Source organism: Diorhabda carinulata, chromosome 8 (assembly GCF_026250575.1).
Source record: "Diorhabda carinulata isolate Delta chromosome 8, icDioCari1.1, whole genome shotgun sequence".
Taxonomy (NCBI): Eukaryota; Metazoa; Arthropoda; class Insecta; order Coleoptera; family Chrysomelidae; genus Diorhabda; species Diorhabda carinulata.
In genome coordinates, this window is record NC_079467.1 from 15,123,524 (window position 1) to 15,137,949 (window position 14,426).

The window sequence follows — 14,426 nt, forward strand, 5'->3', positions numbered from 1 at the left end:
GTACTGACATCGTGAAGTTGAGGTCGGACAACCCTCGTAGCAAGTATTGGGTATTGATGATAATTCTGGTCGTATCATAATCGTTATTGAAACTGTCGAACAATGGGTCCATATTTCATTTCTGCAGACTCCTTGTAGGTGGACAGTTACTGTGCATTTCTAGGAAGTTATTTATTATTTCCGTTTCCGTACTGCTAATATTAACATACATGACTCACCAGATAATATAGTGAACAGATCGTATTTACCTTCAAATGTGTCTGTTTAAAAGTGGTTTATATTTATTGCTTTAACTCTGATTTATTTGAATGATTAGATGTGGTATGTTGATGATTCAATTCAGACTCAAGTACGCTTTAGAATTATTATAAGAAAATGAAGAAAAATACTACTTTCATAAAAAACTAGTGAATAATTTGTGTTCATACTGGCCTATAGAGTTGTTAACCTAATTTGAGGTATTAAAACTGAATTAAGTAAAGTTAATAAGAAAATCTTTTGAAAATATCAATTTATTTTTGGAATACTATTTGAAACAATTTATTTTCTATTTTCTACTTATTTTGCTCATTCAATTATACGTCAAATTGACCTTTTTTATCTAATAAGACAGCAAAAAATAGAAGTTGAAAGAAAAATTTCGAAATATTTTGGAAATACTTATTAACTAAGCATATGAAAGAGATATTTTTCTACCTCGATTTTTCATTGGCTCCTACCTATTCTGGGAGTTTGTTAAATAGCTAAAGTGATTTTGATTCAAAAACCAAGAAAAATGTGGGTTGAACTAAATCCTACGAGCTAATTTCCCTACTGGTTGTAAGACACTTTGATACAAGAAAATATGTTTATTAGACTACAAGTTTGGAGTCGACAAAAGACTAAGAACACAGATTCGAAGATTTAATTCAAAAAGTCTATGAAGGTGAAGGAATATACTCTACTCTGTTTATAGATGAAGCCCAATCGTTTGATAAGTACTGACATGAAGGTTTCATAAACAAAATGGAACAAATTCTTCCAAAACAACATGCGAAGCTATCGATTTTTGAGAGTAAAGCAGGAAAATCAATACTATGAACTAGGCAGAAGTGCCACAAGAAAGCATGCTTGGCCTATCTACTATAAATATGATTTACCAGACATAAAATCACCATCTTAGGTTGATGCCACTCGCCAATCAAGAACAATTAATATGGGAGATACAAAAGCTACAAAAAGTCGTCAATCAATTCAACGAAAAGATCAAAAAGTGGATAATAAAACTCATTGAATAAAAATTGGTTTACATAAATTTTACAAAAAATACGAACGCTAGAACGTACCAATTTAGTGAACGAATTGGAGGTACCATATGGAAATATAGTCAAATATCCAGGAATAACTCTAGATGCTAAGCTGAGTTGGAGCATGAAAAATAAAAGAGAACAAGATGCAGAAGAAGAAGAAGAACAAGAAGAAGAAGAAGAAAAAACCACACAATAAATAACAAAATAACAAAAAGATTATGGAAGAAATACCTCAGAAATAATAAAAAGGATGAAGATTATGAAATATACAAAAAAGACAGGGACAAATTGAAAAACCTAATAAAAGGAGATAAGGTTAAGTCTTGAGAGGAGTTCGGAGAGCGGATGAAGAAAAACGCTTATGAAAATGCAAAAAAAATTGTAACTGAAGAAAACAAATTTTACAAAGATGGAAGGAACACTTCGAAGAGTTAATAACGGCGGGTCATATAGAAGCAGAAAGAGATAAAGAACAGTCAGAAAGAAAAGACAAAAATAGAGTGAGGTGTTAAATATGATAAAAAACTAAAAAAAGATAAATAGGCATCGAGAATATATGAAATAAAGGGTACGGAATTATTGCACAGAATACTACTGGTTTTATGGAATACACAAACAATCACAGAGGAATGGAGATTGGCAGTAATAGCATCCATCCAAAACAAAAGAGTTGTAACGATTGCAATAGGTTTGTCAGTATTTTTCTATTTCCCAAATTATGACAGACGAACGACTTGTGCGGTGTTAAGAGGCCAACCTCACTACTTTTCGAATTACAGCTTCTGATTGGTTGAAACCGCCAATTTTCGACTTGAGCGGTGTTGTTAGCTAAGGAACGATAATTATGACCGTGTAAGAAGGATGTTTAGTGGATTCGGCTATAAAAATATGGATTTAGAGTTTGAAAATATGAAAAATGGATTAGACGTAATTTGAAAATGAAATTACATAATTCACTTCACTTTAAAAAACAAAACTTTTATTTGAGAGGAGCATTAAAGCAAAGTTACGTACGTAATTGAGAAAAAACAAAATACAAAAAAAATATTGAACTAAAATGTCAGAAATATCGTCTTTCTTGGTCTTCATCACCGTAACTAAAATTATCAATGGTATTATAATCGGAAGATCTACTATCTGCTTATAGTTCTAGCTTCTAAAGTTTTCCATTCCTTTCCGTAGTTACTTGCTTAATAGAGTATCCACATCCCTTAATTTTAAAACGTTTGGTTCTACTTCAGTGGGAATTGGCTTTGGTTGAATATTAATACATGACTAACCTTTTCTGCAAACCCCTTCAAATACTCCTGTATTTGATCGATAAGATAGTCAACTTGGGATAATAACGTAGCTATTTATACCACTTCGTATAATAAACCTTTTGCATTGGTTAAATTTAAAAGGACTCTATGAAACTAGTTTCAAGATTTGTTGACCTGTGGTTTTTTAATCACTGTTGGGAACATCGTTGCATAATTTAGGAACTGTACCATGTTGTTTTAGAACATCTAGATACTCTTCTGACTTAACAATTTGTTTTTTTTTTCATTTCCTTTCCAATTTTTGCAGACACTCTATACAAAGGAATGTATGAGTGTCTACTAGGTATGAGGCAATACCAGCTCGATTGTTTTTACGGTTCTTATGTGGCAAGATCCTAACCATTCAAAATACATAGAAAACAAAATAATATTGGTTAAGTGGATTTGGTGGTATGTGAAACACAAATTAGATGAATTAGGTGCAATACGATTTTAAAGTTAATTTTCAAATATAATTTTATATTGGGTTTGGACTGTTTTTCTACCAAATGAATGAACAGTTCGATAGAAAGCATAAATTATCATAGAATAGTATATAAAAGTTATTTTGACTGAAAATATAGTTAGGGGAATATGAAACCAAACAACTCAGTGATAAGTAAAAGTAAACATATAAGAACAGGGTGACTTCTATAGATGATAAGTTATTTTTAAGGATTGTATGTATTATTTAGGTGGAAACCAGGTGTTGTTCAGTTATGACTGAGTTTTGTTACCTTTAGTGGACCAGAGATTATTTTGCTTATTTTTCATACGCCTGAGTGGAAAATAATTCGATGTCAGACTAGCTAGTGTTTTTATGAATCTAGAAAATTCGTCCACATAACCAGAGAGCATGTTCCAGTCTGTTGTTTGACAACGGTGCTTGATGTTTTGACAACTTTTTTTCCGAAAAGATACGGCATCATTTGCGAGAAGCATTTTTAGTATTGGATTTTAATGAAAATTTTGTTATCACTGCTTCATGATTGTAGAGACCTAACAGTACAGTCGGTGTATTCTGGATCATGATGACACGACATAGTCTATAGTACTGCAACTGATCTTAGTTATTTTGGTTAGTGACGATCTTGACCATCACACACATTGGAATAATCAATATTGAGATCGCCACAAAGAATTAGTTTGCTTTTTAGAGGTAAGGACTCCAGTAAGGTCAGTAGTTTGTGACAGAAAGTAAGCACGCTAGCGTCAGGTGTTCTGTAAATACAAACAATGTAGAGGTCATAAGTCTTATGGTAGGCGATAGAAAATTCGAATACTTTCTCAGATATTATATCATTGAACTGTGTTATTTCGGAAAAGTCGTTGTTTGTGGACATGATCATGGTACCTCCATGACATAAACTAGTTCTATTGAATCTGGCTACTGTGGTATAGTTTTTGACAAGAACAGGCTCATTATTATTTAACCAATGTACATTGATGGCAACAATTTCTGGAACATTAAGCTCCTCTAGAAAAGATACTGTTCATCTGTTTCGCTTAAAGGATAGCTAGGGCTGGTAATATAGCTAGGAACTAGTAACTATACTTACTTCTCGTGAAATACAAAAGGTTTTTTATATGTCCCGCAGGATTTATTCCTAGATTTTTAATCATCATCATTGAATCAAGCATAATATGCATTGTTATTTTATTAACAACGTCAAACTGACAGTTTATTATCAAAAATTGGATAGATATTAAGGGAAACACTAATACTGTTGTAAGCGCTGCAATCAGAAAAATTTAGAAAATGATATGAAGCAATGTATAAGTACTTAATGATATGCTGCCAAACAAAAACTCCTACCGCAGCTTCAGAAAACGTGCTTTTGACATACGTTAATTCTATCAAGCTTATGGTATAAGCATTTTATACTGAAGATCACGCTTTTTATAAGGGAACACATAGATATTAGATATTAGATAGTACAGTTTACATTTCTAATAATTGGACTATCAATATTCATACACTTGATGTTGTTGACAAAAAAAAATCAAAGATATTTCCTATGTTTGTACATGTATGTAGGATGTTTTTAATTAAATAAGATATACGTATTATTTGGCATACATTTTTGGCACTCAAAGATGGTACAGCCCACCGCCAAGTGCGATTTATACCTTTTTGGTAATTTGGTAATTGATACTTACGTTGTTGTGTCAAAATGCGTTGTTTACAATATAGGCAACAAAAAAAATAATGTTTCTCCACTACCGGCCCTAAAGACTAACTATATTGGTTTTCCTGGAGGTAAAAGAAGGAAAATGTTCAAAAATATTAATATTTTTTAAGTTGCACACGAACTTCAAAATCGAATGTTTGCACTACAAAGTTGAAGCCTTTTTCGTTTGAGCTAGTTTTTGAAAGTAAACTTTCAATATATTTTTCTGATAGTTTTTCTTATACCATGAAGGTCTTTTAATATAATACCTGTGATTTTGTTGCTTATAGTTTCACTTCGCTCGTTTTTAGTAATCTCGACCACCAGCAAAAGATTATACCACAACATCTATGTTTTACAATCCATATTTTATTTGATTTTTATTAGTATTACAAATGAATTTTTTCTAAAAGTACAAATACTGCTACGGTAAAAAAGTGTATCAATATCTCAGATATATTATAGACTTATACAACTCACTTTTCACTTGGCACTTAACTAATATTTACTTTTCAAATGACATACATATATTTTCGAGGAATCAATTAATTAATAGAAAGTTTATGTTTTATATTATTAATTAATTTCACTTAAATCACCTAACATTGTAATATTGGAACCGCCACTGGTATGATTCACAAAATTTATAAAAATCTATAATCAACAATCATCTTGGTATAGCACCCCAGGCACTCTCATTTTCTATGTTATGCTTCTTTATTCGTTCTTTTTATTTTCTGCTGATGGTTGCTTATTATAGAGGGCGTTACACTATGACGACTTTCGTTATTACGTCTTTAAGCGTTGTTGTCTGCGTTCTGGTGGGGCAAAGAAGAAGTTTATTTTATCACTCCATGAACATTTCTTTTCTATTTATTTTCCTGAATTATTTTGATTTAAACCTTTCAATACGATTCATGATATATTTATAGCACAAAATATTTATTGCTAATTTAGTTTGACGGGAACAACATATATTTAAATAAATCATCATATTATTTATTGATTATTGCAAAATAATAATTGAGACATTTTGTCCCAATAGTATTGGTTAGTGGGTTGTATGTGTCCCAACAGTATTTCATGATATCAAAATAGTGGAGCATATAAAATATATGCTGCACAAAAAAAAATAAGAGGAAAACGTTGTAAATCAACATTCCTCTAAATACTCACGGCACTTATACCAAATTATGAAATGAAAATAATGTTCACTCCCCGTATAAATATCGGTAAACATCTAACAAACCGTCAGTCCACGTAAACATAAATGCATTTATATTGTCCGAAGCTATCGGAAGGCGTATGTACACAATTTCTTCGAAATGTAAGATTCATTTAGATATACAAGAATTGCCGAATTAACTTGAGTAAATAAATTTTCCAATTATCGAATAGTCACGAAAGGGGTTGCTGTGGATCATGCACAGAACCGAAAAACATATAAAGAAAAACTGAAATCAGTTGACAAAGTTAATATGGGCAAACCTAAAATCAAAATTACGAAAATGTAATCGGTCTCCAGAACTGAGCAGAGATTCTAGAACTCGGAAAGAAATTTCTTGCAGCTGACGCCTAGAGCCTTGGAAAAACTGTGTTGAACATGTTATCAAAGAAGAAGATGAGTATGTGGTATCACTCTCTTTACAATCCAACATAATTCAATCAGATGATGACTACCATGATTATTTATAAAGATACTTTGAAATTGAAAAAGTTTTTTTTCTCTTGTTTTGTTTGCGAATAATTTATTCTCCTTCATGGTTTTTGCTTTGAATTTCGTTTTCCAAAAAAAACCGAATGGGATACAAAAAGGGCTCAGTTCCTGTCTGGTACCCTGTTTAAACCAAACGTACTAACAGACAGGTACATTTTACTCGTCTATTCACATTTTATAATTTAATATTCAGTTATAGTAAGTTAACGAGGTATAATAATGATTTTTTTTCTCAGTTCTAAGTAGGACTACAATTTAGTGCCTGTCTAAATAACGACGCATAATGCCGTCCAATTTATAATGATTCAATTGCCTCGCATAAGATCTAAATATTTTTATAAGTATTTATAAAAATAATAAATTTTTGAAATGAGGTATCTACGCCTATGATAGATCAAACAAAATTGTTGGCAAGGGTTTTTATAATTTGCATTTGATATTGGAAGGACTATACAAAACCTTTCGCCACCATTTGGAGCTTTTTTTATTCGAATCATACTGTGATATCATTTGCAGGACATGATCGACGCCTCCCATAAATTCATTTTAAAACATAAGTGAATCGGGACAAGTAATTTCTTTTTTACCGGCCATCTTTTGTTTTTATTTCTACAGTACCGATACTGTCACAGTTGCTTAATACCTAAAAAGGTAAAACATAAAATTATGTTTCGTATCTCGAATTGGTCGAGTTAATTTCTTCACAATTTTTCACCATCACCGGAATTTTCTTTTACGGACTAAATATTTGTAATTTCTATAATTTCCAATCGTTGATTGGTACATGGGGCGATCCATATAAATAATTTTTTAGGAAATAATTTGAACGCAGCATCCATTCTGAAGACTTGTTTGTTATATTACACAGTACAATTGTTTTTTTTTTGTGGAATATAATCTTTCGGTATAAAATTTTCAGTCTTTCTAATCCAGTCAAACGCAACTCATAAATTACTATCCGAACTTCGTTTTTCTTTTAATTTTCGCCGTTGTTGAATTCTTCATCTTCAGAAGTAACCGTTTCATCCACAATTTGTGTCAATGCAGTATATAATCAACTTCACTTGAAGAATCATCTTCGCTAGATGGTTGTATATAGTTTTTATTTATATTACTATCATCACTGTTTTGAAACTCTTCTTTAAAAACAATAAGTTCCACAATATCTTCGAGCTCATTGTCTGTGGATTATGGCTATCGCTTTTGGCGCTTTAAATCCTTTTTTTTTAGGTGGATTACTCCTCGTTTTCTAATTTTTATTTTCTTTATAGTTTGTCGTCTGCTTTGGCTGCTTTTGTTATTATTTTCCATTCTTTACGGTTCCGGCATTTTGCTCTCTAGTTTTCTATAGTAAGTGCTTTTATGTCCTCCTCTATTTAGTTTCTCCAAGTTTTTCTCTGCCTGCCCCTTCTCCTTGGCCACAATGGGTTCCATTGCTTTATTCTTTTGATCATTTCAATTAGTTTACTTTTCATTATGTGCCCGGCCCAGTTGAGCCTTTGTGCTTTTATGTATGTTTCTTTTATTCTATTACTTTTTTAAACTTTTCTAAGTGCTCACTTTAACACGTGACTATTTCTATTTCCCAGAACTGTACTCGACAAAAGGTTACTCATTCTAGAAAGAAAATTATAAACTATTTTTTCATATATATTTTATATATATTCCGAGTTTATCACCTATAAAAACACAGTTAGTAATAAGCGTGACACGTATCTATTCTTTTTTAATAAATAGACTGACAAAATTTGATAGAGAAAAAAAAGCAGACAGCAAACAGCAACAAATCAAACAGATTTGGACTTATTTAGGGGCCCTCAAAATTTTTGTTACTTCGTTACTATCGATTTCTCACCTCAAATGTGATATTTCATTTTATATGTGCAGAATATGTTGACAGTTTGGCATTTGGAAGTTATGTTTAGTTAATAAAATAATTGAAGTACCGTAGTATTATGAGCATAAGACAAGAAAATAGCTTTATCTCAACTTATTGGTTTTTTCCATGGAGTCTCTCTGCAGAAAAATGCATGTATCAGATCATAGCAAATTCGTTGGAGAATAAGCTATTCATACACGTAGTATGGTCCTAAGAGTAAATAGAGTACATTCCCAAAAATCTTTGTTCACGCGTCAGCAACAAGTGTCAACAAATTTTACACATAGTTCCACTTGCTACGTCGATATATACGTAGTACACTGAATCTCCAATCTTATTACAATTGACCGATAAAGAAATTAAGAAAATGGATCGGACAGGAGATGTCCCAGATTTTACACCATTTCCCTGTCATTCCCAGGCGGTGGAGAGATGTGTCAAAAGTTTGGAACCAAAAAGGATTATAAGCCTGTGAATTCGATAGATATAACACGTATGTTTTTTAAATGGTGTGAGGTGGGTGAAGTCCAGCTATCTCCCACCTACTGATATTGAATCTTATTGTTTTTGTCGGTATTCAAAAGTTTAATATCTGCTAGAAACAACTTTTTGGTATAGAGTAATTGTCTAATTTAGGCCATACAATCGCTCTACAATATAAATCACTCTAATATAAATTGTGGGATTATACTATAGGATGTACATAATATAACTGTCTCACATTTCCACAATCTCTTTACTATTTTTAAAGTCTGGTAATTCTGTTTCCATTTTTTGTTTTATTCTGTTATTGTGTTTTGTTGTGTCAGTACAATGTTTATTTTACTTATAAATACTCGCTTCTAGCTACGAGAATCTGTTGATACACAAGATTACAGTTGAGGTTGTACATCATCCCATTATCGTGTTCAGTGTTTTATTTCGTTCGTGAGATTCACTACATGAAAATAATAGATTATTGAAGCAACAGTTCCATCGGATGTATGATTTATTCAACAACTCAATAATATGAATTGTTCTTACCAGCTCATGGAGATTCTACAGTTGTATTTGATCATGATATACTTATTTTCTTAAATTAATCATTTCATTCGTACTTGAGAAAAATAATATTTTTTAATAAGATGACTATTTATCAAATTCGTGACTTGTCTGTAAATTTTTTATTTCTGTGGTATAATACTGTATCCATTTTTCATATATAGTGACAAAAAACAATCCTTAAACTCTAGTCAACTCACAGGAAGACACCCTTGAACACGGTAACTCCATATTTCATAAGCACGGGCCGAGGGAACATCCGAAACTTTAAAGAAAGTGAATGACCACTCGGATTAAAAATTTTCCCACAGAAGGAAGGAAAAGTAGGAGGTCTGGCTATTAAATAACGAGACTGTGCGCCTAGAGGGCATCCTAGACGAGTGGGCTAGAAAATGGGTAGTGGGTTAGGAATCTAGATATCACGTCCCAAAACATGTTTCCGTCACTATCATAGTATTTGTGCAGTAGCGGTTTGAAACGAACGTTTCTTGTGCCGAAAACCATGAGTGACGAAAAACAGGAGCAACGTATCAGTCTCAAATTTCTTGCGCATGTTTTTTGAGTGGTGTAAGTGCTTTAGTAAAGGCCAAGAGAGCACTGAAGATGACCAGCGTCCAGGTCGCTCCGTGACTCTTTCAATTCCGGATACAGTGACCAAAATCAACCAAATTGGCCGTGCGATTCGTCGAAGGAGCATCCGGAGGATTTACAAGGTTGTAAACGCCGATAAAGAAATAGTTAGAAAAATTTTACACGAGGAATTACACATGACAAAAGTCTGTGCGAAGTTGGAGTCAAAAAATCTGACTCCTGACCAAATATGGATTTACGAAATACTCTTGTTTCCTTTGTCTGTGGAACATCGAGGACAGGCCCATTCGAAACTAGTAAAATCTTGGAAAAAAGTATATAGAATATGAGTCATTGATGAAAACGTTCTTTACAAATTCAAATAGGACATATGGAAAACTTTGCGAATGTGCTAAGCAATAATAGTGATAAATTTCGATATTTGTCAATAATATTTCCAAATATTACGTATCTAAACGATGTAATATTTGTTTTTACACAGATCCGTAAAGTTATAGCATATCCTCAGTTTGAAGTTCTCTTATCTGACAATGAAATAACTTGAGTAGTTTTTGGGGGATGATGAAGTGAAAATTATGAAGTTGTTGTGAAATGCCATGCAAAAAATTCGTAATTTAGGGTTTAGAGAAGAATATGTTAAGTAATAAAATATTTTGACATTGAAATTTTGTTTGGTTCTAAAGTAGGCTAAAAATTTTTCAATATATCCTCGTATTATTTGAATCAATTTATAAGACCAAATGTCCCAACATTCTATTTCTATTCCCTTTTAAATAAATTGTAGGTTTTGGAAATACAATTTACCCAATTCTTTTATATTTAATAATGTTTGTTTTTATTATTCTATATATACAAGCTTGTAATTTGGAATCAGTTCTACAGTTCACATACCATTTTTTCAAATGATCGTACCCGTCTATTAGAATATCCAAACGCGATTGTTTTGAAATAATAATAATATACTATAGGCTATTAAAGATATATTTTTAACAAATATCTTGCTCACATATGATGAAGTCATCCAAAAATTAACTGACAGTTGGCTTATCATTTTTTTCTAACACAGCAATACACGATGTGAAAGAATATTCAATTCACCTTTCAATTAATCAATCAAGTAGTAACAATCAATTTGAAGACCAATATTCGACGGTTACTTTTCAAGTAAAATGCGTCTTTTAGTTCTCAACATAGATTGTATTACAAAATTATATTTTTCCGTTGTAAACGTAGTCATTATTAATTTTCAAATATTTGTTGGGTAGTAGTATCACTTTTTAGATTAAATTTTCTAAAATCACTTCCGTTTGACTGTTAAACCATTCAGTTAGTTTATTTAAGTTTGTCATTGTTATCCAAATGCTTTTCACAAAGAAATTCTCCAAGTTCTGGAAACAATCCTTTAGTGCTGCACTAAAACTTTGAGCGACTATCCTCACTCAGTCTTATTGTAAAGTCTTCATCCATTACACTAGGCCATTCACATCGTTTTCCATAATGAACATTTGTTCTCCTCTCATTTTAACCTCTACTCCATTTCTTCTGCACATTTATATTATCCATTACGCCTTTAGTCTCAAGTTCAACAAGCTGTCGGTGAATATTAGCAGAAGACACTATTTTCGTTTTCAGAAGAATAACTTAGCGGACTTCACATTCGGTGGGATTACTGCTTGAATGGTCATCAACAACAGTTTAATTTTACAACCAACATTTTAGTAGAACGTAATGGTAGTATATTTAGAGACTTGCAAAGAGTAATCAACCTTCAGCTGATGTCGTTGATGCTCTGATACGATGCGTAATCGGAGCTAACTCACTAAAAATTAGTCTCGTACTTCTTTGAGTTGTTTTAATAGTATTTAATATGGTCTTCTCTGCTTCTAGTTTCTTATATTTTTCGATAAACATCGTGAACGTGATTTGACTTGTAATAAACACATTGATGATAAATAACAGATTGAATGTACAACGAAATATCATTGGTCGAGTGCTCTTCTTGAACTATTATTATATATGAATTACTAAGAAAATTTTGACAAGTTAGGGCAGTTGGAATAAAATGATTCAATGGGCAAGTCCAAATTTTGGTGGAAGAAGGTGGCGCTGGGCTGTTACTCTTCTTCAATAGTATTATATCCCGCTGTGGATCCTGACCTCCTCAGTATCCTTCCCAAGTTGTTCTTACCCAGAGCTACCCTCTTTCGATCGCGTGTCTTTTGAAACTTATTAGAAGTGTCAGTGTACAGTTTGACGTCAAAAAAGTAAACCAGAGTTACGCAATAAATTAAAAGAAAAAAGATGTCCACCGAAATTGTGAAAATCCAGAAATTGGAGTATCGAGCCATCATCAAGTAGCTATAATTAAAAGGGTTAAGAGGTAAGCAGATTTACGAAGATATCCTTAATACCTTTGGTGATCAATGTCCTTCGTATGCGACCGTGAAAAATTGGACTGCAAGCTTCAAAAGAGGCAAATTTTCCATTGAAGATGATGACCCATCGGGATAGCCAGTTTCTGTGTCAGTCCCCGAAAATATCGATTCATGATATCGTATGATCGTATGATATCGGTTCATGATATGATTTTATCAGATCGTCGAATTGGGCTAAAACGGATATCTGAAGCACTGAATATTTCATACGAACCCATTCATCATATGGTTCACGTCAATTTGAGCATGAGAAAAATTGCTGCAAAATGGATCCTCAAATGTTTGAATGTTGACCAAAAGCGTGCAAGAGTATCGCGTTTGATCTGTGCTCGATTTGAAAACTATGTAGACTTCTTAAACTAAATTGTTACTATGGATGAGACTTGGGTACATTTCTACGATCCAGAAACAAAGTAACAATCGATGGAATGGCGACACTCTGGTTCTCCAAGACCTAAGAAGTTCCGTCTCCAAAAATCTGCTGGAAAAGTTCTTGTTTCAGTTTTTTGGTATTGCCATGGAGTAATCATGATTGATTTTTTGGATAAGAGATAAGAACAATAACTGGAGAATACTATTCAACATTACTGACCACTGACCACTGACACTTTGCAGTACAAAGCCCCTGCACACAAATCTCATGTTGCCATGCATAAAATTCGTGATTTAGTGTTTGAATTACCCCCATTATTCACCAGATTTGGCTCCATCCGACCATCATCTCTTTCCTTAACTGAAAAAAGTTTAAAAGGTCATAATTTTTTTTCCAATTTTTTCAAAATAAAAAATTTTGAAATTTTTTTTGGTTCTATAGTAGGCTAAAAATTTTTCAATATATCCTCGTATTTGATAACGTTGAAATGCATAGCATTATTCCTCTTAACATATTGGAGTTCTCCTTAAGCATGACATAACTAGTTATAGAGACGTAGAATACGAGGTAATAAAGTAAGTAACTTGATCAAATAAGGTCGCGGGATGTTTTCAGAACGTAGTATGGCAGATTAGTTAGACTAACCTCAGATAAAACAAAAAATGAAGCGATATGGAAAGGGTATAAGTCTGAAGAACCAACAAGGTGACCCGCTCTCCACTGTATTATTTAATATGGTTTTAAAATTAATTATCCAAAATTCTAAATTAAAAAGCGTTGGGACAATCTTCAATAACGAATGCCAATGTCTAGCTTCATTCTGATCCGTTTCTATAAAAATTTTCCAGTCTATAAGGTTAAAATGATTACCACGGATTTTTCTGTTGACGGTGGCGATTTTAAATCACGCGGTAAGACTTGGAGATACGGAAAAAGCTTCTCTCTGATCCGTTTCTGTTAAAATTTCCGTGTCTGTAGGAGCCATGGAAATTTCCGTGGAGGGTGCCAATAACACCTGAAGCTAAAATCTAGTACTTTTTTGCCTTGTATAATAAAAAACTATTTTTTGTGCAACAATAATTTGACATTTCGGCATCTCTACATTTACTTTTTGAAGAACTTGTTTTTAATAGAGTCAATTATTAATTGATAATTTATCAAAAAAAAACTTATATTAATTTATAATAACGTTTGAACAAACACTTTTCATATGCAAACTATCTTCTATATATGCTAATGCTAACAAGGCAGATTTCCAGTCACCCTGATGTTTTATGGGGTTATTATGGCGTATTCGAGAAAATTTTGTACGCACTTAATAATTAATTTATTAGAGAATTTAAGAAAATAATGACATGTTTTCGATTTTAGCAATAAGATGATTTAAGTTTGATTTTTTGACTTCACTTTTACGAACTTATTAATGTTAAATGTATAATTTGTCTATTGTTCTTTGAAATTTTTCAAAAATTACTGCATTTTTCGAACTTCCACATTTAATAACTTTTTGCATTTGTGTTTCAGATTTCTTAGTGTGCCAGTCAATTAATTCATGGTGAGTTTTTATAATTTCACTATAAAAATCTGTTGTTGTAAGAGGAATTTTGACACACTGACCAATATTAATCA

At 32.3% G+C, this 14,426-nt stretch overlaps 1 protein-coding gene across 4 annotated transcripts in view; it reads left to right on the top strand.

The window, feature by feature from the left end:
• Nucleotides 1-14,426, top strand: part of LOC130897109 (leucine zipper putative tumor suppressor 2 homolog) — a 301,729-nt gene that overhangs the window by 100,757 nt on the left and 186,546 nt on the right. For all 4 annotated transcript variants that reach the window (XM_057805702.1, XM_057805701.1, XM_057805704.1 and 1 more), the window contains one exon: nucleotides 14,322-14,352. The gene's annotated coding sequence lies outside the window, so the exon portion shown is untranslated. The remainder of the gene's footprint in view (nucleotides 1-14,321; nucleotides 14,353-14,426) is intronic.